A 23,133-nucleotide genomic window follows, 5' to 3' on the forward strand; every position below is an offset into this window, starting at 1 on the left:
GGAAATGGCGAGCGAGCTGCTCGCAATTATTCACGAGCCCGCCGGCGGCTTCGCGCCCCTCCCGGCCCCACCGTTACCTGCCGCCCACCTGCGGCGAGCAGACCGCCCCTTCGCGGAGCTGGGGAGCACAAATGAGAGGCCTGGCAGTAGGCTTCGCCTTGGGCTGGCACGGCTCCGCGGCGGGCTGCCCGTGAGCGCGCAACATGGCCGCCGCGGGGCGCGCTGCCGGCACCAGGTGACGCAGGGGCCGCGCCGGGGCCTGCCGCCCGCCCTCTCTCTGTGTTTATTTGTATGTTGAGCCCTTTTTTCTGGCACTTTCCCTCCCGGTCTCCTGGTTGTCCATTTGATGGAGCGAATGGTTACGAAAACGAAATAAAATCCCAGCGCTCGGCAGCTCGTCGTGTCGGTGCGGAGTTGTTAGAGCAGCCGGGGCGCGGGCTGGCGGTCAGGTGCAGCTCGCCAGCCGTGTGCGCGCCGCTCTGTTCTTCCTGCAGCCCCGGTGCCGTCAAATAAGGACATAAAGACGCTTTGAAAGCAAAAGCCGCGCTGTAATGGCAGCTACAGCTTTAGCAGGGGGCACGCGTTGTGCCAGAGCGCGAACATGCCGCCTCGTTCTGTGGGACTGCGGCACTGAGAGATGTGCCCGATTCCGTTTTCCCAATTGAACGGGCTGCTGCTCCGCGGCTGCCGGCGCCGTGCGTGCTGGGAGTCGCCGTGCCGGGTAACTGTGTGGCTTTGAGAGCTCGGTGCGACTGTAGAGCGAAACAAACCGGGGCGAGGACGGGGATCTGAGCTTCAGCGAGGAAGGAAGGCGGGAAGATCGAGGCTGCGATAAACAACGCTGAAAAATGGCAGGAGAACAATGTTTACTTTTGAATATGTGGCCCGCTGCCAGCCTGGCGCTGGTTTTTAGGTTAGCAGAGGTTGGAGGAAGGGCCAGACCGAGGCGTGGCTAGCTGCTGTCAAGGATAAAAAAAAGTCTGCAAATTGCTGTCCTCAGCTTTTTTTCTCTCCTCCACCCCCAACCCCCCCCCCCCCCCCTCCCGGACGGAAAAAAGGCAGCGCTAGCTCTTAGGGCTATTAAAAATGATGCAGAATTTTAACCATCTGCTGCACCAGGTACTCCACAGTGGTTCTACAGATCTGTGTTTTCGCAGAGGGAAGACCTGCAGAGCTTTCAAATTGCAAAACTGCATTTAAGCGTTTAAATATTTCATGAAACAGCACCCTTAAAGCCAGATTCCTTTTAATTGCAAATTGAGAAATAGGTTTTACCAAAATCGAAGCATTTTCCATCCTTAACGTGCTGCCGGGGGGGGGGGGGGGGGGGGGGTCTAAAAGGGGCACAGGTGTACTGCTGAGGACAGGGTGCCAGCGCTGCCAAAATGCTGTCCCTGCAAGCACTATGAAGGCTCCAGAAACAGCCAGAGATAGAAACTGAGTGTTTTGTAGCCTCCTAAGGCTTTTGACTGAAGTGTGCGAGACATAACTGCGTGTGGAGAGTCATCTCTTGCACTTGACCGGCTGCTTGTGTACGTATCGGAGCAAAATTACCTAATGAATAACATGGAGACTGGAGAAGAAACCGGGCTGCCAACATGGCCTCGTGAACTATGTTAGTATGTCCAGCTCACAGGGGAAGACCGCTTCGAAATAATAATGGATGGAAAAAATGTTTTTGAAGTGGTGAGGCTTAAAGAAGAAAATAGCAGGAATCTTTAATGTGGTATTCTTTTCGTAAATTAGATTAACTATTTAAGTGCCATAAGCAGCAAATTAAATATTTCAAATATTAATAAATCAGAATGTAATGTTTGTTTGGAGTAAGACTAAGAAAATTGGAGGTTATTGCCTCATAATTCATCTGTGTATTTAAGATCAATTAGCAAGTAAACGGAGAAAGAGGTTGTAGTGAAGTATTTTAGACATACAGTTCCTTTGAAAATGCTTTAAGAGTTTGCTTTTTCTCTTATAAGTTCTGTCTGTACTGTCTTGTTACCTAAAGTCACTGGTTATTATTTGTAACTGGGAGGGCTGGATTTTCTTTAAATGAAATGTCTATTATCTACAAATGGACGTTTGAGAAAGGCAGTTAAGTTGTGAAACCAACATAAGGGCTCAGTTAAACCTCTTCTCTCAATTTTAATTATTAAAAAACAAACAAAAATATAAATACTGTCGATGTCTTATAGATAAGGTAAATTTTCTTACTTTACAATGGGAGATTGAGAGCTACATTTTACCACCTGTTGCCTAGTGCAGAAAAGCATTCAGGGGAAGGAAGGTATTCAGTCATCCTGCAAGCCTGTGCTGTCTGTAAGGAAAACAGCTTCTTTTTATCTCTGCTTTTAGGTGCTGCATAAAATTGTACAATACATTTGCTTCAGACAGTGCCAGAGAAGCATAATGAGGTGTTTAGTCACAGTTCAGATGTGTTATTGGTAGAAAACAGTATAGGAATCGTCGGCTGGGTTTTCAATTGAATAGTCCTTGTAATCGAGGGTTGCCTAAATCTCAAGATTGCATCCAGGCACCGCTGGGTCTCTCAATTATCTGTTTGTTTTCTGTTAGGCTCTTATCTGCTGGAGGTTTTATTTTTCCTGCAAGGCCTTCATTATGACTGAGGATTTTGGTTATGTTGTGTTTTCTGATTTTTTTGCTGGTTGTTTTTTTTTTTTTTTTTTTTTCCTGTTAACTCTTGGATTTCTGCTTGCTCCCTTTCTTATAGAGCACCTTTGTAGATGCGATTGCAGGAAGTCTAGAGTGAGTGTGCTTTTCTGACACAGATTGTATGAGTGGGAGGGCCTAGCAGGTGGTGACTGTTACAGGAAGGTAAAATAATGGCATGGTAGTGCTGTCATCATCATATTTGTGTTTAAAAGTCAGTGTTGTGTACCAGAGTGTTCCATTATAGTGAGGAATGCCTCATATTCTGCAGTTTAGAGCAAAAAGATTTCTGCATGAATAAACATGTCTATGAATACAGTGGTGTTGATATGATTCTGCAAGGTAGTTCTATTTTACTCTATGTGCAAATGTATATATAGCGAGTGTACTGTATCTAACCTGGATTGTGCAGGCTTTGAGATTTATAAAGCTGTTTATAGGCAACCTGCTAGGATGTGGGAGCATGCACAATGCCCTTGTGAACAGCCCTTCTAATACTGAAAGTGCACAACACGTTCATAAGAGCATTTTTCTGTGATGATGGAGTCGTATGAATAAATAAGAAGTGGTGGGATTATAAATTATTTTGGACTTGGCATTATATAATAACTATAATACCTAAAATGTCACCATCCTTGGGCACTCATCTTAATATAATCTTAACATTCTTATTTTTATATCAACTTGCTCTTTCAAGAAATATAATAGCATCGAGCTGCAGATTTTGGTCACGTTATTTAGTTCTAAATTAAGAAAACAAACAAAAAACAAAGGCAAAAAAAAAAAAAAAAGTAATTTTAATGTTAATTTCCCTGTCCTTATGAAAGCTGAACAATACTACCTTTGTGCAGTTGTTGCAAAAACTGAGATTAAGTTGCTTACCCCTACATACGTATTTTTGCTTTCTTGTTTAATCCTGTAGCTAGTTATTTGAAAAGAAGTGTGTTGCTGAGTTTTCTCTCTTTTTTTTTCTCTCTTTTTTTTTCTCTCTTTTTTTTTCTCTCTTTTTTTTTCTCTCTTTTTTTTTCTTTCTTTTTTTTCTCTCTTTTTTTTGGGGGGGGAGGGGGACAATGATGGCTTGTTTTGGGTGTTTTGTTTTTTGACATACTGGAAAAAAGTATTTTTATCACTCTGTATTTCTATTCAATATTCTATGGTTGAATAGAATATGAAATGTAGTGTAATTAGTGTCTTTTAAATAATGAATTAAAGCCAGCAGATGATACAGTGTGCAAAACTGTTTATAACAACAATCAATTTCTATAATGTTCTATGCAATGTGAAATTATTCATGATATAAATTGTGTAAAGTGTAACAACAGTGAGTACGTGTTGAGTGATATTGCAGTACCATTCTGCTGAAGATACACTGATCCAATTCATTGAAGAGAGTACCTCTGGAACATCTGTCAAAGGTTGTCTTGTTTTGGTTTCTATTACAAAGTCCATAGGTTTATTCCAAGATATTCTGAAAAGCCTCTCGTATGTTGTTTTTACGGTAGCAATGGAATAGGTAAAATACTACATTCTAAAAAGAACAAGAGGGCTTGATTCTACTGTCAGTACAGAACATTCTTAATGACGTTTCTTGTGATTTGAATAGAGCCAAATCAGGCCTGCCAAATTTGTTTGAAATGAAACAGAAAATAAAAATATATTTGTATAAATATACTGATTTGTTTCTAATCTGCTTAATTAAATCAGCCATGTGGTATCTGGTGTCCATTAAAAATGTACTTACGATCTTTTTTTAAAATTTTTTTTTCAGTGCCTGGCTTAGAATGCATTTCATGGTCAGTGGAAAAAAATGAGGAAGAGGAGGGTGTGGCTGCAGAGAATTTGGCTGTGCAGGCAGGGACTGGCTTTGGGGTTGTGATCCTTCAACCTCGCAGAAGGAAGACTTCTCTTAGGTAAAAGAGATTTCTTTATTTCTTCATGTATTTTTTTAATAATGAGAAATCACGTAGGCATGTAATCCTGTTATTTTTAAATGCTTACTCATTAATCTCATATTAATGCATATTTTGAAAGGATGGTCAGTTCTCACAGTCGTTGAGTTTGATGGCGTCTTTAATTGCTTCTTCTTTTGCCCCAGATTTCTTAACTCACTAATCATGACAGAACCCACAAAAACTAGTTGCAACATTTTTAGTCTAGTAAGGAAAGGGCTTTGATGTTTTCTTCATTGAGAATAGCCACCACGGGACACATCTTGTGGACTCTAAAGGGCATCTGTAACCAGTTCTTAATTTCTGTGCAAAATGTTTCAGTGTCAGTCACAGAACTGGCATGGATGCACAGATCTTTTCTTCTGTAGTTCCTTATGTTATGAGTGAAACTACGTGATCACAAAAGGTTGGAATGAAACTTAGACTATTTTAAAGTAAAAATTCTTGAGGAATGAGATCTTGACAGTATTTCTAATAAAAGTGTGTATATCTTGCTCACACTGACTACAAGGTCTATTTGCTAATAATGCTTATTTACATTCTTAATATACGTTAAACCTCTTTTCTTCTGCAGGGGCAAGGTATTATCACTGTATTTATTCCTCCACTGTAGTAAATGCTATTCTAGTATTTTGAAAATGTATGGCTTGTGTTGATGCTGTGAGTGAAAGTGGAGCTGCAGAAACTTCTTCAGTAGTTTAACCACTCACAGGTGTGGTTACAGAATCTGTTCCCTCATCTCCTGTCTTATATTTGAGCTCATCATCTCGCAATTATGCATCCTTGTTCTCCTTTGAAGAGCAGCAGGGTGTGGGTTGTGGTGAGGTATTATCACATTTTGGGTGAATTGTTAGCCACAAGACTGAAGGCTAAGTGTAGCGAACCACCACACAAGTGGCAGTATCCCAGCATCTGACACACATCTTGGAATCTCTTAGAATTATTAAATGGGCTTTACAAATAATGATGTGTGGATGGGGAAAAAAGATAATAAAATAAGGAAACGCTTGTATTGTGAAGCAGAATCTTATAATCTTATACGTTCATCCTAATTATTTAGAGCGAGAGGAAAAGTAGGTAAGAAAAAAAATGTGCTTCCAAGTACTTTTGTGAAGTTTGAGAAATGCATTGGTAGCATTGCATCAGGCATAGCGGCTAACTTAGAGGATAAATTGTTTCAATTTTACTACACTGTACCTTTTTATTTTGTTGGAGGGAGGTGGAGGTGGGAAGAGGCTTCGGGGATCATTGTTTTTAACCATCACAAACATTTAAATGTAGAAATCACCACACTGGATTAGATCTGCAGTCTAATTAATGCTAAGTCTACTCAGACCATTCTTATGAAGGGTTGGTTGGTAAGAAAAGGCAGGGCAAAAAATTCCAGCATTTGATCCTTCCAGAATATCCTGTCCTTTTCAGAAAATGGGCCAGCCAGATACCTTGGCCAGTGGCTTTGTTACCGATTTGTGCAAGGGTATTTCCAGCAAAGAATCCTATTTAATGCTATGTTTTTAGAGGCTGTGCATAGGACAGTATTCTTTCATGGTCTCACGGATGTCCCTTAATGAAGAATTGCAGCACTGATTTTCACATGCTTAGCCTGTAGTTAGTGAGATAATATATTCCCATAGTTCTAATGCTGCTCATTTAATTTTACTGCATGGTCTCCTGTTCAACACTGTAAGTAAAAACGTTCAACTCTGACTTTCAAAGTGTGCATCTCTGTCATGTTCCCTGTTGCTCATGTGCTTGATAACATCATCGCTTTGTCATGTTACGTGGCAGTCGTCTCGAGAGCCAGATCATTTTAGTCACCTGCCATTACCCTCATGTTCTGTAGTTTTAATGAAATAAGGTAAAAAGAACTGTAGACAGCATTCTTCTTGAAGGTGTTTCTCTGTCAGGTACACACTGGAAGCAGAGTTTCCATGCTTTTTTGCATGCACTGTTAAAATTGTTTTCTTTTTTCTTGACAGTGCTTTTGAGTTGTTGTGAGGGCACCCAGAACTTTTTTCCTTTGCTGAGAATGTTGCAATGAAACTTAATAATTACCAAAAAGTATTTATCATGTTGTTTCATAGTTGTTTAACTTTGTTAAATTTCTTCAGTAACCCAAATACACTCCAAGTGTCAATTTTGCCACTTTGTTTTACAGTTGATTTTCTGATGCTACTAAATAATGTTGAAATCTGATGCAAGTGTAACTTCTGCATGCAATTACTGTTAACCTTTTTCTTCTTAAGTGTCCTTTTTATTCCTGCATTTTGCTTTGGGCTACTTAGCTCATTTTTAATCATTAGTCTAAATTTCAGTCACGATTGCTCTGTTTTCTTTATGATCTTTGAGTCATTATCAAAGCCTTTTTGAATGGCCACGTAAATAATAATTGCATCTGCAGAGCCACTCCAACATTAAAAAAAAAAAAAAGACATATTTTTCATTACGTTAGCTGTGTAGTTTTTCTCTCCATTCTGTAATCTCTTCTTAGACGTTCAGGTTAACATCTTTTCAAGTAGCCTTCCAACCATGTTATTAAATACTAGAATTCATTGGCATGTAATGTGAATTATTCCTGTGGCTATTTAAGGAGTACTACTCTTTCACTCCAGATAGAAGAATGCTTTTTTTTTTTTTTTTCTTTTTTTTTTTTTTTTTTGGTTGGGAATGCTGATTTCAACCTTGAGCAGCCTGTCTTGTCTTGTGGTTTATCCAGTTATTTCTGCACTTTCTATTTTGTTATCTGCTGCTCTTTCATCCTTTACTTGCAGAAGAAGAGATTAACAAGATGTGATCTGAAGGGTTCCAAAAATGCAATTTAATCACTTTGTTAGGACAAATCTTCTTCAATGGTTTCTGCCTGCTCTAGGCCTAAAAAGAAGCTGTTCTTTCTAAGCTGAAGGCTGCCTGTGGGTCTGTCTGGATTTCTAGCCATTGGGAGAAGAATGGACAGTATTGTTGCACCCAGAAAAATTGATACGTGCAAGAACTTTGTGTCACAGAGTCACATTTCCTCCAACTGTTTTCCTGTTCCAGAGAAGGAATGTTTTATTCCATAACTTCTTGTAGTGTGGTTTTACTTCCCATTTTGGATTTAGATATTGCTGATGGCTGCTGTGAAAGAAAGAAAAAACCTGGAGAATGAAGGACTTGCAGGGTGAGAAGGAGGTGTACAGTCTTGCATTTCTTCAGGAGGGTTAGTAGTTGTAGAGATGTTTGTTTGTTTCTTAATATAGCTCTCATCAGGAACTCAGCTGTCAAGAAATGTTAATATGGCCATATGGCCACATATATGAAAAGTTGAGTTCACTCTTTTGTGTGACTAAAGATCTCAAGGTCGTAATCAGCCATTATCTTTTTTGCAGTTTTTCCTCCTCTTCATTCACTCCCTTTTTTCCCCAGTATTATTTCAAACCTACCAGACAACTGTTCTGCAGTTTTCTTGCATCTAACATATGTCAATAAATTGTCCTTATGTCTTTGATTCTTTGGTTCAGTCCTTCTGCTTCTAATCTCAGTTTTAAATACTACTTTGCAACTACATTCTTTGTTCTATTAATTTCAGTTCAGTGCTTTTTGTTTTTGAAAAAAGACACCTCTTTGCCTCGATATATGTAAAGTTTTTCTCAGTATCCAGTTTGCCCTTGTCCACGTATTTCTTCTGTGTTTTGAGATTGTCTCCCTTTATTTTGAACCAATATTCTATGCCTGCATAATCTTCCATGTGTAAAAGCAGGGTGTTTCCATTTAAGTCAATGGGAAGATCTGACAAACATGCAATGAGACACTATGTTACTGGATTTCCCAGTAGGTTATTTTAAATACCTGTTGTAGATTTTTTGGTTTTTTTTCCTAGGAGCTTGTTTTGCTAAGGAAATTGACTTTTTAAAAACGTAGTTATGTGTCAGGGCTTTACAACTTCAGTTCTCTTTCTTTGACCCTTGGTGCATTAAAAAGCCCAATACTTTTCTTCTAGATTTTGGGGAATAGCAGTCACTGGAAACTGCGTGGTTAGATTCATACGTTCTAGACAAAGAAGTGGAGAGGTCAGAAATGTAGGGAGTTGTACTCAGTGCCAGTCATTCACCCACCTGCAGTGGGCACGCCACCCATCTTGATGCCAACGCGTGGTCTGGTTATGTTGTGAGCCCTCTGGGCTAAACCTCATGCTTCCTGGTGGCATGTACATTCTACAGAGGCTTTTTCCTTTCAGTTTTCCTGGTGATAGTCTCTTTCCTTCCCTTCCTATTGGGGTAAGAAAAGACCAGAAACAGCAGGAACAAGGGACAGCAAGGGTGAGTGAAGGAAGAGATTCTTTTCACAAACAGAAAATACAGTAAAGCAAATGTAACGCTATTTCTTTTGAATTGATTTCATTTCTCTCTTCTGATCCATATAAAACAAATTGAAATTCATGGGCTCCTGCTATGAAGAAGCTTGCAAACAGGAAAAGTCACTTCTCAGATGTTCTGAGGAGGGAGGAGTGCAAGAGCCTTTCTCATTCTGCATATTGCTTGAGGATGCATGGCTAGCAGAGGAGGGAGAAAGAGGCATGCTGTCTGGGTATAATGAGACCCCAGATTGCTTCATCTGGAATGAGACACTTCAAGTGTTAATTCCTCTTGCTAGACTCTAGAAAACTACATGTATTGTTGTGGATTCAAAATGTGTTATTTTGCACAAAGTATCTAAGAACTGGAAGACACCCTTCCTCCTATCCCAAATAGTTAATGTAGACAACTGCTGTACCCTGCTGGTTTAGGACCTTGTTTTGGAGCCTGGCACTCATTGGCCTCCTTTAGAAAGCCTGCTGACATGGGTAATCTAGCACTCATTTTCAACTGCACTTCTAGCCCCTGAGGAGTCTGCCTGTGCTACTAAGCTCCCTGCTCCAAAGATTTTGGTCAGCGTGGCACCCCTGCCTGGCCTTAATCATATTCCCTTCTGGAGCTCCTAGCAATGCTTAGCTTCTTCAAGTGTACCTGCCTGATGATAGGGGGGAAAATGTTTTATCTAGGCCGCTCAATTCACATGCTGTTTTCTTCCCATCCTGGCTGAGTAACTGGTGGTAACACTTACATGCTGGTAAGCGGTATCATCACAGATAAGGAAGCCTACACATGAAGCCTTGCTTCTGTTGATAAATCTCGTATTAATAATGTTGTCCCAGGATATTGTAAACGAGTTGCTAACAGAAAGCTGAAGAGCAAAAGTAAGTGCTTATTTAACCTGACTAAGCCTAGATAGTGGCATGTGTGATTTCTAATAGGCAGCACATTTTCCCTTTATTTTTGTGTGTTTCTTTTTCACTAGTGAATAATCCTGGAGCTGGCTATTATGTTCTCCAGCATCAGGTACTTTTTTCTGCACGTTTGTACACTGCAAAATATTTTAAGATTTACGTTTATGATAGCTGCAAAAGATCACAGTTTTTAAACTGTTTTAAGACCCCAACAATTTTATAAATCGGCTTAGAACTTTCTCAGAGATGTTGGAAACAAAGTGAGGTGGTAGTTTTCACACAAAATGTTTTGATAACGTCAAAAACAATTCACTAACTGTGCAGCAGTTAGCTTGGTTTTGAAAGGAAGACTACATGAATTTTGTATGGTAAATAACATGCCATTGAGCCGAGGCGGCTGAAGGTGTCTCAGTGTTTGAAGAAGTGGAAGGAAAAAAAGAAAAAGTGGAATGATTTAGTGACTGAAGAGAGTTGCCACTTGCATGAGCTCCATCCCTGGGGATATGACCTTTTTAATCCTCTTTAGTTAATGTATTGGTGATCTTTACTTAGGCAGAGTAAACAGTGCTGTTGTGAACAAAGGGGAGGTCATGCTTCCTGCATTACACTCTGACCCCGGGGTCACGGCCTTTGTTCCCCGCTCAATGGGAATTGCTCTCCAAGGGCCACCACAAAATGGAGAACTAATTTCGGCGCGTGCTGGCGGAGAATGGCAGCATACAGGAGGGAAGGCCTCAGCTCCCTGCTTGCTGGTGGCCGCAGCGCCCAGACCTCGTTGAGGAGAGCGCACTGCTTGGGCCTGCCACCACTGAGTGCCTGCTGGTTTTACTCCTTTTTCTTCTGTTTTCCTTTTTTTTTTTTTTTTTTAATTCCCTCCAACTCCTACAGGACTTTTCCAAGGGAAGAAGAAGTAGGTGAGAGAAAATTGCAGGATTTCTCTCTTTTAAAAGAAAAATGCTGTAGCGATTGCAGCATTGAACTTGGGCCTCCAAGGTCGTGGCTGCGTCTCAGAGTATTACAATTGACAAGCGCTGATATTCAGCTTGTAAGGAAACGTGATGCTGTGTCTCATCAGACTGTGCTCATCACCTTTCTCACTGCATTTTCCCAGCGTTGCGTCACACAGATACACACATGTAGCAAACATGAAGCCAGATATGGTAACTGAGTGGTCCAAAGCCAGGCAGGACTGGGAATTTCTCATTTATAGTTAATTCTATGTTAAAAACAAACAAACTGGTTTGTTGGGTGGAGTTTTTGTTTTTGCCTTTAAAAGCAATTGGTGGCAGAATGCGATGCATCTAGTTTTTATTTGTTGTGACTGGAGAACATAACGTTATATCTGAGATAAATTATTTGGAAAATTCACAACAGTAAACCATCACCTTTCACTGAAAAATGTTTTTTATTTTTCATATCTCTTTGCTTTTATTTGTTCAGTAGTAAAATCTGTGAAATAAAATGATAGATCGTAAAGCAATTACTTGAACTGCAAACATATCTTTGGTCAAAACACTTCTTTTCCACCACTCTTCCTTCTATTAAAAAAAAAAAAAAAAGCAAAAAAAAAAAAAAAAAAAAGCCTGTAATTGCTGATGACAGGCAAGCAGTGTGGTGAGCACAGGTGGAGTGTATGTGTATGGGGGAACTGACAACAGTGCCATCACAGAAATAAGTAATATTACAGAACTAAACTTTGAGGCTCATAAGACTGAATGTAAATGGATCTAAACATAGCATCAAGGTAAAAATGTGCATTCTAGTAGGGGTTAGCTCTTAGACTTGGGCATTTCAGGGCTTACTGATTTTTATTTTTTTTTTCCTCCACTTTTTGTGCCTCCATAAATCCCTGAGGGACTACCATTTTGGTGGGACAGATTTCAGAGAGGGAACAGCACTGCTAATACCATTTGCTGCAGTATCCAGTGCGTGTTTCTTGCTACTCCTTTTAGGCTGCTTCAGATTACGCTGTAATATGGATTTACTCAATACAGGGTACTCTAATTGTCTTTCGTGTGAGACAGCAGTGTTTTCTCTTTCTGTCTCTCTCTCTCTTCATTTTAATTTGTTTACGTGGCATTCCTGGCATTACAATTTAAAAGTTAACATCTTTCCCTTATTTTATTTGCAGTTGGGCTATTTAAACAAACATTTCCAGTTGTCTACTTGTAGATTTAAAAATGTATTCTGTAATACAGCAAAATAATTATTTATTATTAAAATATTAGTAAAAAAACATTTTAAAAAGTGGCCAAGCAACTCAAATGTCATTCCATTTTAATAAAAACTTGCATTTAAAGCTGAGCCAAGCAAGAAGGGCACAAAGTTAGTATGTCAGTAAGCAGGGACATTGAATATAGCAATACTGAAACAGACCCTTCTGGTTCCATTATTCGTTACTTGAAATTCGCAGAGACTACTGGCTTTACATTTAGTAGAAGACAGAGGGGAAAGCTATGCTTACTGTACCCACTATCCAATCAAGATGAGAATGTCAGGTTAGCATGTGTATATTCTTCACTTATGTTCATTAGTTAAAATTAGTACATATAGTTATGAAAATACAAGGTCCATTCACTACACCATGTGTGCTTCGGTACTGGTGTTGCTTTTTAGTTACCTGCAGGATTTAAAATACTAAAGAGAGTGTGAAGGCATTTCTTTTTCTTGTAGGATTGATTTTTGAGTTTTTGCTTTGCTTTAAAGAATTGACAGGGTTGTGCTTGCTCTGGAGTTGAAGGGTTTTAGGACAGTTTTAAAATGTGGATAGCTGCTTAAAGTAAAATGAAAATGAAGGAAACATTCGACTAATATTCAAATTTTAAAATACTTTTTCCTCAGAAAAATGTTGGAATCTTGTAAAAATATACTATGTGCCTATATGAAAGGAAAGCTATTTTTTCTTTGTGTTAAATACTACAACATACAATATGATAATATGGTAGTGAAAGTGCCACTTCTGAAAGCTTCTTACTAAGTGGAATCCTTATGAGATTTTCTGCTTTGGATATATCTGAGTAAAAACTCTCAAGATATGTGTAGAAAAGACATTTCCCCCCCTCTCCCCACTTTCTTACTGCTTATTTAATCATTTTACTTAAAACAACAACAAAACTGTTTAAAAAGTGCTTTATCCCAGGCAAAGTTTGCATGAAAAGAGTAAGCAGGGCATAGTCTATTTTACTGTGTGAACCTGAGTCCTCAGCATAACTGTTTCTGTCAGTGATTTTTCCAGTTCGTATACATGATAAAGCTAAACACTGGTTTAGTCTTTTCAAGACCTTTCTTATTTCCTAGACGAAGACGTTACTGAAATTAGGAAATTAGAGAGGTGAACTCCTGCATTACTTTTTCTTAACTTGCTTTATCAGAACTGTTTCCAAATGTGACCCCTGAAGTGAAGACGAAGTAAGAACCATTCATATGGAAAAGCATTTCCCCCCAGTTAAGCAATCATTACACATATGTCTGTTCTGCCTTGAATATTAAGCCACTTCTATTACGTGCAGATCTTCCTGATCCTTTGGAGAGAAGAAATGAAAAGTTATAAAGCTATCCTGTACAGCATGGTTTTGGTCAGGTTTCACATGCACACCGGACATTCCTGAACCTATTTTTTTTAATTATTATTAATTTAACTTTTATCTAAATACCAGACTGAGAGATAAATGGTTTAGGGCCATTGCAACTTGGCAGCAGCCATTTGAAGTAAATGCGTGTTTGCCCATGTTGATTTCAGGTGAAGTCTCTCCTTCTGCCTCTTTCCTTTGAATGCTTGGATTAAAAAAAAAAACAAAAAACACACATTGAAGTTTCAAAATGCTGCATGGCTACAGATAGTGCAGATACAGTATTGAACAGTCACGTATGTGGGTTTTAATACAAGAAAATACAAGACAAACCTCAGCTGCACCTGTAAAAATAAAAATGCTACTTTTCTGTGGCACTGCATGGTTACCTTTTTCTGCAGTGTGAGAATATCATTCGTATGTTTTCCTCAGGCATTATCCACTTTGGACACAGAAATGTACAACAGCCTCAAAATGGCGTTCTCTGCTAGGGAAATGCAAAGACAAAAGCTAGAATAAAATAGTAGTTCCAGCACAAAGTGATCTTTTCCAGTGGATTACATTTCTCAGCCTGATTAAGGTTTTGGCCACTTGCTGGCCAGTAAAAGGTGAATGCTCATACTGTAAATTTGATATTCCTATAAAAATCTTTCTCTGTATGTATGGCATAGCCATTTGCTATCTGAGCATGTGTGCAAGTACTGTATTAAAGCAAAATTGTGTTTTACAAATCCCCACAATGAATCTCAAGTGTCTGTTTGCTTTCCCTTCTGTGCTGAAAACTCCAAAAGCACTGCCAACTGAGCGCTGGAACAGAATTTTGGTTTGTGTGCTTTATTGGATGAAATACCCGATCTTTATGACCGTTTCCCTAATTGTTGCAGGTCTATTAAGGGAATGAGGTCTTCAATTCAGGTAGTTACAGAGCAGTTAGTTAGTTGTACGTGTTTTCTGAATGTAGTGATGAGTTGCTACGATAACGTTGAAGGGAGAAAATTACTGTTGATGTAGTACCAATTTTTTTGTATAGTTAGATATTTTATAACATTCTCTAAATGCCATGTTTATTTGTATAACTAGAAAAAAATGTCCTAAACAGTATCTTCCAAGATTTTCCTGTCATTCAGATGTAACCCTTTATTAGTAATCTTCAGGCTGAGTTATTAACGTGATTTATATTGTGCAATTTTATGTAAGGCAAATATTAATGTGTAGTCTTGCTCTAACAGTATTCACACCTACTGGACTGGACATATACATACATTTGATATGTGTGCTCCGCCATGTTACAGCACACGTGTGTGTGCACTTACATGCTGAAGAGCTGAAGTACATGTCGTTTCTTCAATATAATTGTTGGGGGGAGAGGAAATAGTTTCTTTTTCTTATTGCTGAATGATGGAAGCAATTTAGGCTTTCCAGTTTTGGTATTTGGCTTAAAAGTTTTTGAAAAGCAGATGTAATTCTAATTGAGTCAGGGAGAGTCTCGCTGCCTTGTTGCCAGGAGACAAAAGGTGTCACTGTCTTTTTTTTTTTTCCTCCCTCCATGATTTTCTTATTAAGTTCCTCGTTGCACTAGAAAAAGCACTGTACAGTTCTCTTGAATTTTTTTGTGAACCAAGAAAAACTCATTGCATGGCATTTGCATGCAATGTAATGTTGATGATATGCTGAGAGTCAACTTAAGAGCTGATCTTGTAAGATTTCATTGTTTTTATCATCTATCTAAAATCTCTAGTAAAATGCCCTGGCAAAAAATGGTTAAGTTTGGGAGTTGAAATTTGCATGGATTCGTCACCGATATCCCCTGGGAACTTTCAGTATTCTGAAAAGGAAGTGTTTTTAAACAACTTAAAAAATAGTTCACTAAGAATATCTGGAAGTGGTTTTTCATTATTTTTAATTTGTTGGGGTTTTTTTTGTTTGTTTTGTTTAGTTTTGAGGTGCTAGCATTATCATTCACATTGTACTATTTGTGTAGGTAGCATAGAAAAACCCCGGTGAATATTTTGCTTTTAGAAATGTTTTAGCTTTGTCATGCTGCAATAAGCTTCATTAAAACAACGAGTATTAAATTGTGGCATATATTTAGGCAGCATGGATTTGATTCATCTTTCAAAAAGTAAAAAAGTAAAAAATTACAAAGAAAGATTTTTTTGCTTTCAGTACCAAGATGACACACTCTTTTTGAAAAAATACTTTGCATTATATTCAAGGCCAAGGTAATATAATGTAAAAGTCTTTTCTTTCTTGTACAGTCATAAATGGTTCGATTCAGAGGTGCTGTTCTGAACCGAGGCCTTCCTGCTCCAACTGCCTGTGAACTCCACAGCCAAAACTGCACTGCTGCAGCTGCTGGTGCTGGAGTTTGCTTGGACTTCCCCAGTGCACGTTTCATAATGCAGTGCATTGTCCACAGGGTGTCTTTGAGAGTGGGATAGAAATCCATTCACATTTTCTAAAATCCTTGCTGTGCGTTCTGTCATTTTTGTCAAATATGAAATGTGTGTGTATGTGTGTGTGTATATATATAAGCAGAATGCTCAACTGTATCTGTGTATGGGAATAAAAATTTCTAGACAAAGGAAATACAGAATCACATGTATGTGTGACATTTTGTTTACTAAAGCTGAAAAATAGCAGAATACTGTTAAAGCCGAATATGTAAATTTAGACATCCTTTCAAAATGTAGGAAGCCTGGTAATGAATACAAGTGTGACAATTTTGGTAAGTATAACATGACATGGGGGAGAAATGATTCCCAGGAAGACAGTTCATGGAATACAAATTTTATAAAGTACTGAATTAAATGTGGTGTTATTTTTTCCTCAACTGTAATCTATACTTGCAATTAATATAAATAATATAAAGCCTCTATTATCTGTACAGATAAATACATTAATAGAGTTATTATACCATTGATATTCTTTTTTCATGATAATAATTATGAGTCAATATTGTTCGTGCTAAGAGGGTTTTTTCTTTTTTAAGAAATGGGATTTAAATGCCAACACACTGTTACACTCTGAGACTTCAGATAGCCAATCTAGACAGATGAATCTAAGATGCACATGATTCATTACACATTTTATTTTTAAAAGGTTAAAGAGAAATATTTAATTCAACTGTAAAACTGAAGTTGGCTATGTACAATAGATAGGATACTAATGTTCAGCTCATAGATGGATACAGTACCTATGAATTCACTGTGTGCAACCAATTTGGGTTAAATATCTTCATGTGTACTAAATAATTGCAACTCTGCTATGAATGTGTCATCACAATGGATAACCCTTTTTATTTTCTTCCACTGTGTGTGAATTTGTCACCTTACTAACATTTCACTGCAAAAAAAACCAACCAACCAAACAAACAAAAAAAACCAAAAAAAAACAGAGCAATTTCTGTGGTATGTTCTCCTTTTTGTTCCCACTACAATTTACTTTGTAGCCCCTTCATTGTAAAACAGATAAAAAACAGAGCCTCTTAATACAAAATTTGGTCACTCAGCAACTCTTGCTTACTTGAAAAGCCTGTGAGTAATTTGCAATATGAAGGTATTTTAATGCCCTGTTTTGTGGACCTAAGAAATTTCAGGTTTTCATTGCAGATTTCAGTATGCCTATCTGCTTATTTTTTGCAGCTTAATATTCCCTAAAAGTCAACACTTTTATAATTTTTTACAAGGCGATATTTACTTTCTTTTTTCTATATATTTGTATTTTAATTCTCTCACTCCCCCCCTTTCTCCCCTAGTAGCTATTTCTTCAGGGCACACAATTTTGAGCAGACCTGCCCATTTAAATAAACAGGGGTGTGTTTTAAAATCCAATAGCTTGTCATAACTCTGTGTTCCCAGTGAAATCAGAAGAAAAGTAGTGCTGGAGCAGAGCACTTGAACTTTGAGAACTGGAGTTGTCAGCCACTGCTGAAGGTACAGGAACAGCGGATGGTAAGTCCTTTTAATGTTTCTAAGGTTAAGCACTGCATGTGAAATATGGCATCTCCTGGGATAAGTGCCATCTCTTTTTCCTCTGAGTGTAGCTAGAGGAAAAAAACTGTTTTTTTTTTCCTGCTGGAATTAGCAGCGTGGTGGCCATTTGTGATCTGGGCTGGCTGCCTGCTGTCGCGAGGCGATGCTGGGGCTGTGAGCCCCTGGGCAGCAACAAGAGGATCGGGACCTGGCTGGGAGGCACCCGCACCTATGGGGCTGCAGGCAGCTGGGGGCAGCGGAGCTGGGGGGTTGGGGGGGGCCGGTATGATGTGGGATCCCAAAATCATAGGAGACGGTAATTTGCAGAGTGGAGCTGCATTGTCTGAGCTCAGCGTGAGGAATGGACTGCAGTCTGTCAGAGCATCAAGTAGTAATGGGCAAACTGGACGTGGTTTAAAGTTTAGTTGCACTGTCAATAAAACAAAACAGCAATGTTTTACAGCTGAGGAGATTTCTCCTTATCTGACGTGACTTTGCCGCTGCCTAGCTTCCAGCCTGCATCTCCTTCACAAATATATACTGCAGTTAAATTAGCCTCCAGGAACTTTATAGCACATTTATGATAAATAAGTGGAAGCCAGTAAATAAAATCTTATCTTGGATTTTGATTAGTTGCTTGAGATGTGAATTTTCATCAGTAGGAATGGTATACAAGAAAATTATTAATATCATCAGTTTCAAGCATACAGTTTTGTATAGTTAAAAAGAAAAGTTGCACGATAAACAAAATTGTGTTGGTAACACCCTTTAAAAAACTGCTAATGTCATGCACTGTTTGATACTTCCTTCCTCTGGGAGAAAAAAGTATTAAAAAACAAAAAGCTTGTCCTACTGCCAGAGTTTCCTTTGTGCTGGTACCAGTTTAATGCCAACTTTGCTGTAAAACATCGTTAATATCCAGTGTACTGAAGGAAACATTTTTGCAAAATGCTTCATTATGTTGGATGCTGGAAATGCATCCTTGCTCAGCTGTGCCTTTACATTTCAGAATCGCTTGCATCAAAACTGTCTGTATTTGGTATTTTGAATGTTTTTTCCCCTCTAGGTTAATATGCCACTGATCCTCTGGAATTAATGTGAGTTATTCAATGAAGTACATTTCTATGATGTGTACATAACTATAATCCCACAGAGCACCATCAATCCCATCAGGAAACAATGGGCAAACTGCTTTGCTTCTATTTCTATTTTTTAAAAGATGCTTTTTAAAAAAAAAAAAAAGTATAGATATTCCTGGTGATCTTTATATAACAAATACTGGGATTATTTTATAGATATGAAAAGCACAAATTCAGAAATATGAATTTTCACTCTTATGGGCATCTTTATCTTAAAAGTTTAATAAATTTGATTGGATTATTTTTCTAACAAACATGTACCTGGTCATATTTTATTAAACATTTCTGGAGGTTGTTAGTTTAGAAACATTCCAATATTGAAAATGATCTATATTATTTAGAAAGAAAAGATCACAAATCTGTATAGAAATGTTTTGATGTCTGTACTGCATAAAACGTAGATGTGATAGCACTCCAAGTTCAAATGAAAGAAAACAAATTAGTGCATTAGAAAAGTATGCGTCAATGAGTTTCCAATAGACAGAATTTGTGATAAGGGGAGAGAAAAGTGTTATAAAATGATGTAATAGACAAACTTCAGTTCAACACTATGGCTGTTTTAGAATTTACATAATTTCAAATTATTCAGGGATAATGAGTGTTAAAATAATTCCTCTGCTTCCTTTTCTTGAATTCCATTTCTCTTAAGTGAAGCATGCGAGTTAGACTTCCCTTAATTGCTTTCCCGAATCCTTATTTTTTAGTACAGCAGTAATCTTCAGTTAGATGACTTGCCATCCTATTTTACAGCTATGGTGACAGATATGATGTATTTGTGCATCTCCTTGAGGAAAGATAATATACAGTGGGCAAGTGTGAGCTGCAGTTGTGCAAATGAGATGCACTTTTAACCATCCCAGTTACGAGACAGAAGCAGAGATGGAACTCAGCTGTCTTTGCATATTTATGAATAAAAAATGAGAAAGAAAGGGATAGGTATAAAGAGTAACGGACAAGGAAATCTGTATTTTTATATAAAAAATACAACAGTAAATAAGGAGCTGAAAACAGCGTCTTGGAGAAAGGGCAAAAAGTCATTGGGGGATCCCACTAAATGCAAGTAAAATACTGCCAGCTAAGCTCTTCATAATGTGAGCCTCATCCTTTCTTAAAACAGTGGTCTGTCTTTTATATCACATTGGCATCAAAAGCTGTTGAATGCATCATCACAGTCTCTTAACATTTCTCATCTGTGCATGTCTGTTAAAAATAAATGCTATCACAGACATCATTATTTCAAAATAAAAATGATAAGAGTTTTTAGCGGGATACCACGGCTATCTGTTGCTAAGTCTGTACTCCAGAAGTTATGCTTGCTTTTACTTTCTAAGCACTCAAGATTTATGAATACACATCTACAGCCCATACACAGCAGACACAAGTTATTAGAAGAAGAGTTCAGAATTCCTAGGTATGATTTTACCAACATAAAACTTTGTGGGAAAGTTGCTGTTTAAATATCATGTCAGATACATCCTGATAACCTCCAGTGTGTTTTTACTGTAATTCCCTAAAAATAAATATTAAAAACATTTTGTGGTTTCACAGTATTAAAAAAAAAAATAGAAACTGGTAAGGGTAGACCATAAAACATGTATCTGGCTTACAAAGGAACTGTTTATTCTCCTCAGAATGCCAGTGGTGAGCATTTTCGTGAGATTTGAGGCCGGATAAAAATGTGCAGCAGAGGTTCCCTAAATATGTCACTGCAGTACATTCAAGATGTGGCTCAGCCAGCCGTTCTGAGACCCACATGCCACTCTGTGCTTTCTAGACTTAGCTAATATTGTGCATTTTAATAGAGCAGATGTAATCACATTTACTGCGTTCTGTCTGGAGTGTCATGGCCGAAAACAATGAGATGGGTTTTAATATATTTTATAATATATAGGGGGAAAGGATGTCCTGCTAAATGCAGGATACCCTGTTCTTTGTAATTCTTGCTTTTAGCAATTGTATCAGGCAGAGTGCATGCAGCTCCTGGGAGGGCTGCATTACAAGCCTACTGTAAGGCTGCCACTGTCATTACCACAGCAGATCACTTAAATACCATATTTTTAGAAGTCAGTGAGTTTATGTAAGAAGGAAATGCATCTCAAAAAAAACCTCTGTGGATGTGAAGACCTCTGCAATTTTTTACAGGAGCTTGCATTTGGAAGTAGTAGGTCTGAGAGCAGCCACTGAGGGGGGGGGGAAGGGGGTGAGGATCTGCGAGTTGCAAGGAATAGGATCACACATCTACTGTTTTTCCATCTCACTCTTTCTATCGTCTCATTATCAATATTTAGAGGAATAAGACATTAGTATCTTTTTTCCTCAGGAATATTTTTAGAAGTGTTAGAAACAGCGTGGTATTGACTTTTCCAGTTAGTTGAAACTGTCCAGCTGCTCTAAAAGTACATCGGGGGAGCAATGATAGCATAAGCAAAATAAATATTAAATCAGGGGGACAACTACAACTTCCCTTAAGTAGCCATGTAATCTCTTTTTCCCTTTTTTCTGATGGTAACGTATTTTCCACAAAGAAGACTTCACAAGGTTGAATCCTGCAGTCTTTTTTTTTTTTTTTTTTTTTTTTTTTTTACAAAGGGCAAACCGAATGCTCGACCACGCTTTTTATTAGGAAAGCACTTAAAAAAATTCAAATATACCAATAACAGAAAAAGTATATATATTTTTACTGCAAGCAGGAGATCTCATTGGTTGAGCGAAATGGCGAGATGTGACGCAAAAGGACACTTGGACGGGTAGAAATGCTGATGTATGCCAAAGCAGGCGTACCAAGAAATGCTGTTGCTATGAGAGAAACAGAGGGAGAGGGAGATCGTGAGAGAGCAAGTTGTAGAGGCCTTCTTTTCTCCCTTTTGGCTCGCATCACAGACTGCTCCATCTCATTCCTAGCAGGGAGGGTTTAGCAGTCCTCGGTGGGCATTTTCATCAGACCCAGCATCTAGAGGAAGGGAGGGAGGGTTTAGCAGGTCACCTCGGAATGCGAGAGCAACGGGAAAGCAGGAGGGTGTATGTGCTAAACCAGTGATCTGCGCTATGATAGATACACAAATTAGTACAGCAGATGAAGCAGCTTAGCTCGTTATCCACCTGTATTAAGACTCGCAACTCAAAGTTACAGAATTAAAATGCACACACGCACAGAGACACAGACAGACGTATAGTTATAATGCCCCCACCTTTCAGCTCATGAATTATCCAGCTGGGATAGCGCTGTCTCTTGTGTGACATTCTTACAGAGCTGCAATGAATTCACCTTGTGAGTCCATTAGCCGGAGAAGGAGGAAAATAATGTGCAGGAATATTTTTTTTGCCTTTCTTCTTCGGCAAGGGGAAAAAAAGTTTGCGCTATGAACTTAGCCTAGCAGCTTCTGGAACCGGAGCCAAAAGGGGCAGGAAGTTGTTTTACAATAGCGTTACAGTGATCTGCCACAAATGGAAAAAGCCAAATGTTGGACTCTGCAAAGAGAAAAAATATTCTTCTCTCTCTCGCCTCCCTTCTTCTGCCCCTTCAGAGAAAAAAAAAAGTAGAAAAAGGAAGGCTTGCTAGAAGCTCTTTTCATTTTTAATTACTTTTCCTAAGTAATGGAAAGATTATCGTACTTGCATATTCCATGGCAAGCACAAGGGGAAGAAGTATCAAAGGGACGTTTAAAAAAAACGCACTCGGTAACTAGCAACGGGACTTTTGGCACAATTCCTCGAGTTTGCTTGAGGTTATGGAGGGGGATGGGAAGGAGAGGAGTGAGTCTACGCAGTACATTTTCTTTAAAAAGGGGAGGAGGAATGGAGGCAAAATTGTATAAAACTTTTTTCTTTCTTTCTTTCTTTTTCTTTCTTTCTTTTTTTTTTTTTTTTTTTTTTTTTTTTTTAAGGAAACGTGCGTTGCTCTTCTGAAGCTGAATCCTCAGGCATTCGTGGCCCATCTCTGCAGCCCGATGTGTTTTTTGTGCGTGTGTGTAAGCGCTCTCAATCAAACAGAAATCATGGCAGCTGTTTTTCTTCCAGCACAGCAGTTGAGCTGTCTCGCCCAAATGCTTATCAGCTTTTGACTCCGTGCCAAGATAGTTATAAGGGCCAAGCAGCCTGCGCTTGGCTGTGCAGCTGGTGGAGGAGCGAGGGCATGAGAAAACAGAATCACCCAGCTTTTTTTGTCACACACACCATTTACTTTTTTTTTTTCCAATCCCCGTTTTCAGCGCCGTGGGTCTTCCGAGCAGCTTTTTCGCGGTCTCCGCAGCGCTTTCCTACAGGGCCGCATCTAGACGGGAGTCCGACGCTCCTTGTTTTAATCCCGGAAGATATTTCCGCAGGACCTTCCTTTCCTTTCCCTCCCACTCCCCCCCCTCCCGCCCCCAATTAAAAGCTCCATTAGCCGGCCCCGCTGTCTCTCCTCACGGCTGCTCTGTCCTCCGCGGCCCGCACGATCCCGGGCCCTCGCTGCGGTGCGCTGCGCGCGGCCGTTCGGCAGTGCCGCGCCGCGCCGTGCCGTGCCGCCCTCCTATCGCCAGCCCCGGCCCTGCGCCGCGCCAGCGCGGCCTCCTCCGCCTCTCGGCTGCAGTCGCTGCGAGGGGGAGGCCGGAC

At 39.1% G+C, this 23,133-nt stretch overlaps 1 long non-coding RNA gene across 5 annotated transcripts in view; it reads left to right on the forward strand.

Annotated features, from left to right (window-relative positions):
• Positions 1 to 1,069: 1,069 nt before the first annotated feature.
• Positions 1,070 to 23,133, forward strand: part of LOC125696753 (uncharacterized) — a 120,757-nt gene continuing 98,693 nt past the window's right edge. For 2 of the 5 annotated variants that reach the window (XR_007378510.1, XR_007378511.1), the window contains exons 1-3: positions 1,070 to 1,686; positions 4,436 to 4,577; positions 15,686 to 17,380. This is a non-coding gene — a long non-coding RNA (uncharacterized LOC125696753). The remainder of the gene's footprint in view (positions 1,687 to 4,435; positions 4,578 to 15,685; positions 17,381 to 23,133) is intronic. The other 3 variants (XR_007378509.1, XR_007378513.1, XR_007378515.1) reach the window with 2 other exon arrangements.

The sequence above is a fragment of the Lagopus muta genome, chromosome 1 (assembly GCF_023343835.1).
Source record: "Lagopus muta isolate bLagMut1 chromosome 1, bLagMut1 primary, whole genome shotgun sequence".
In the NCBI taxonomy this organism is placed as follows: domain Eukaryota; kingdom Metazoa; phylum Chordata; class Aves; order Galliformes; family Phasianidae; genus Lagopus; species Lagopus muta.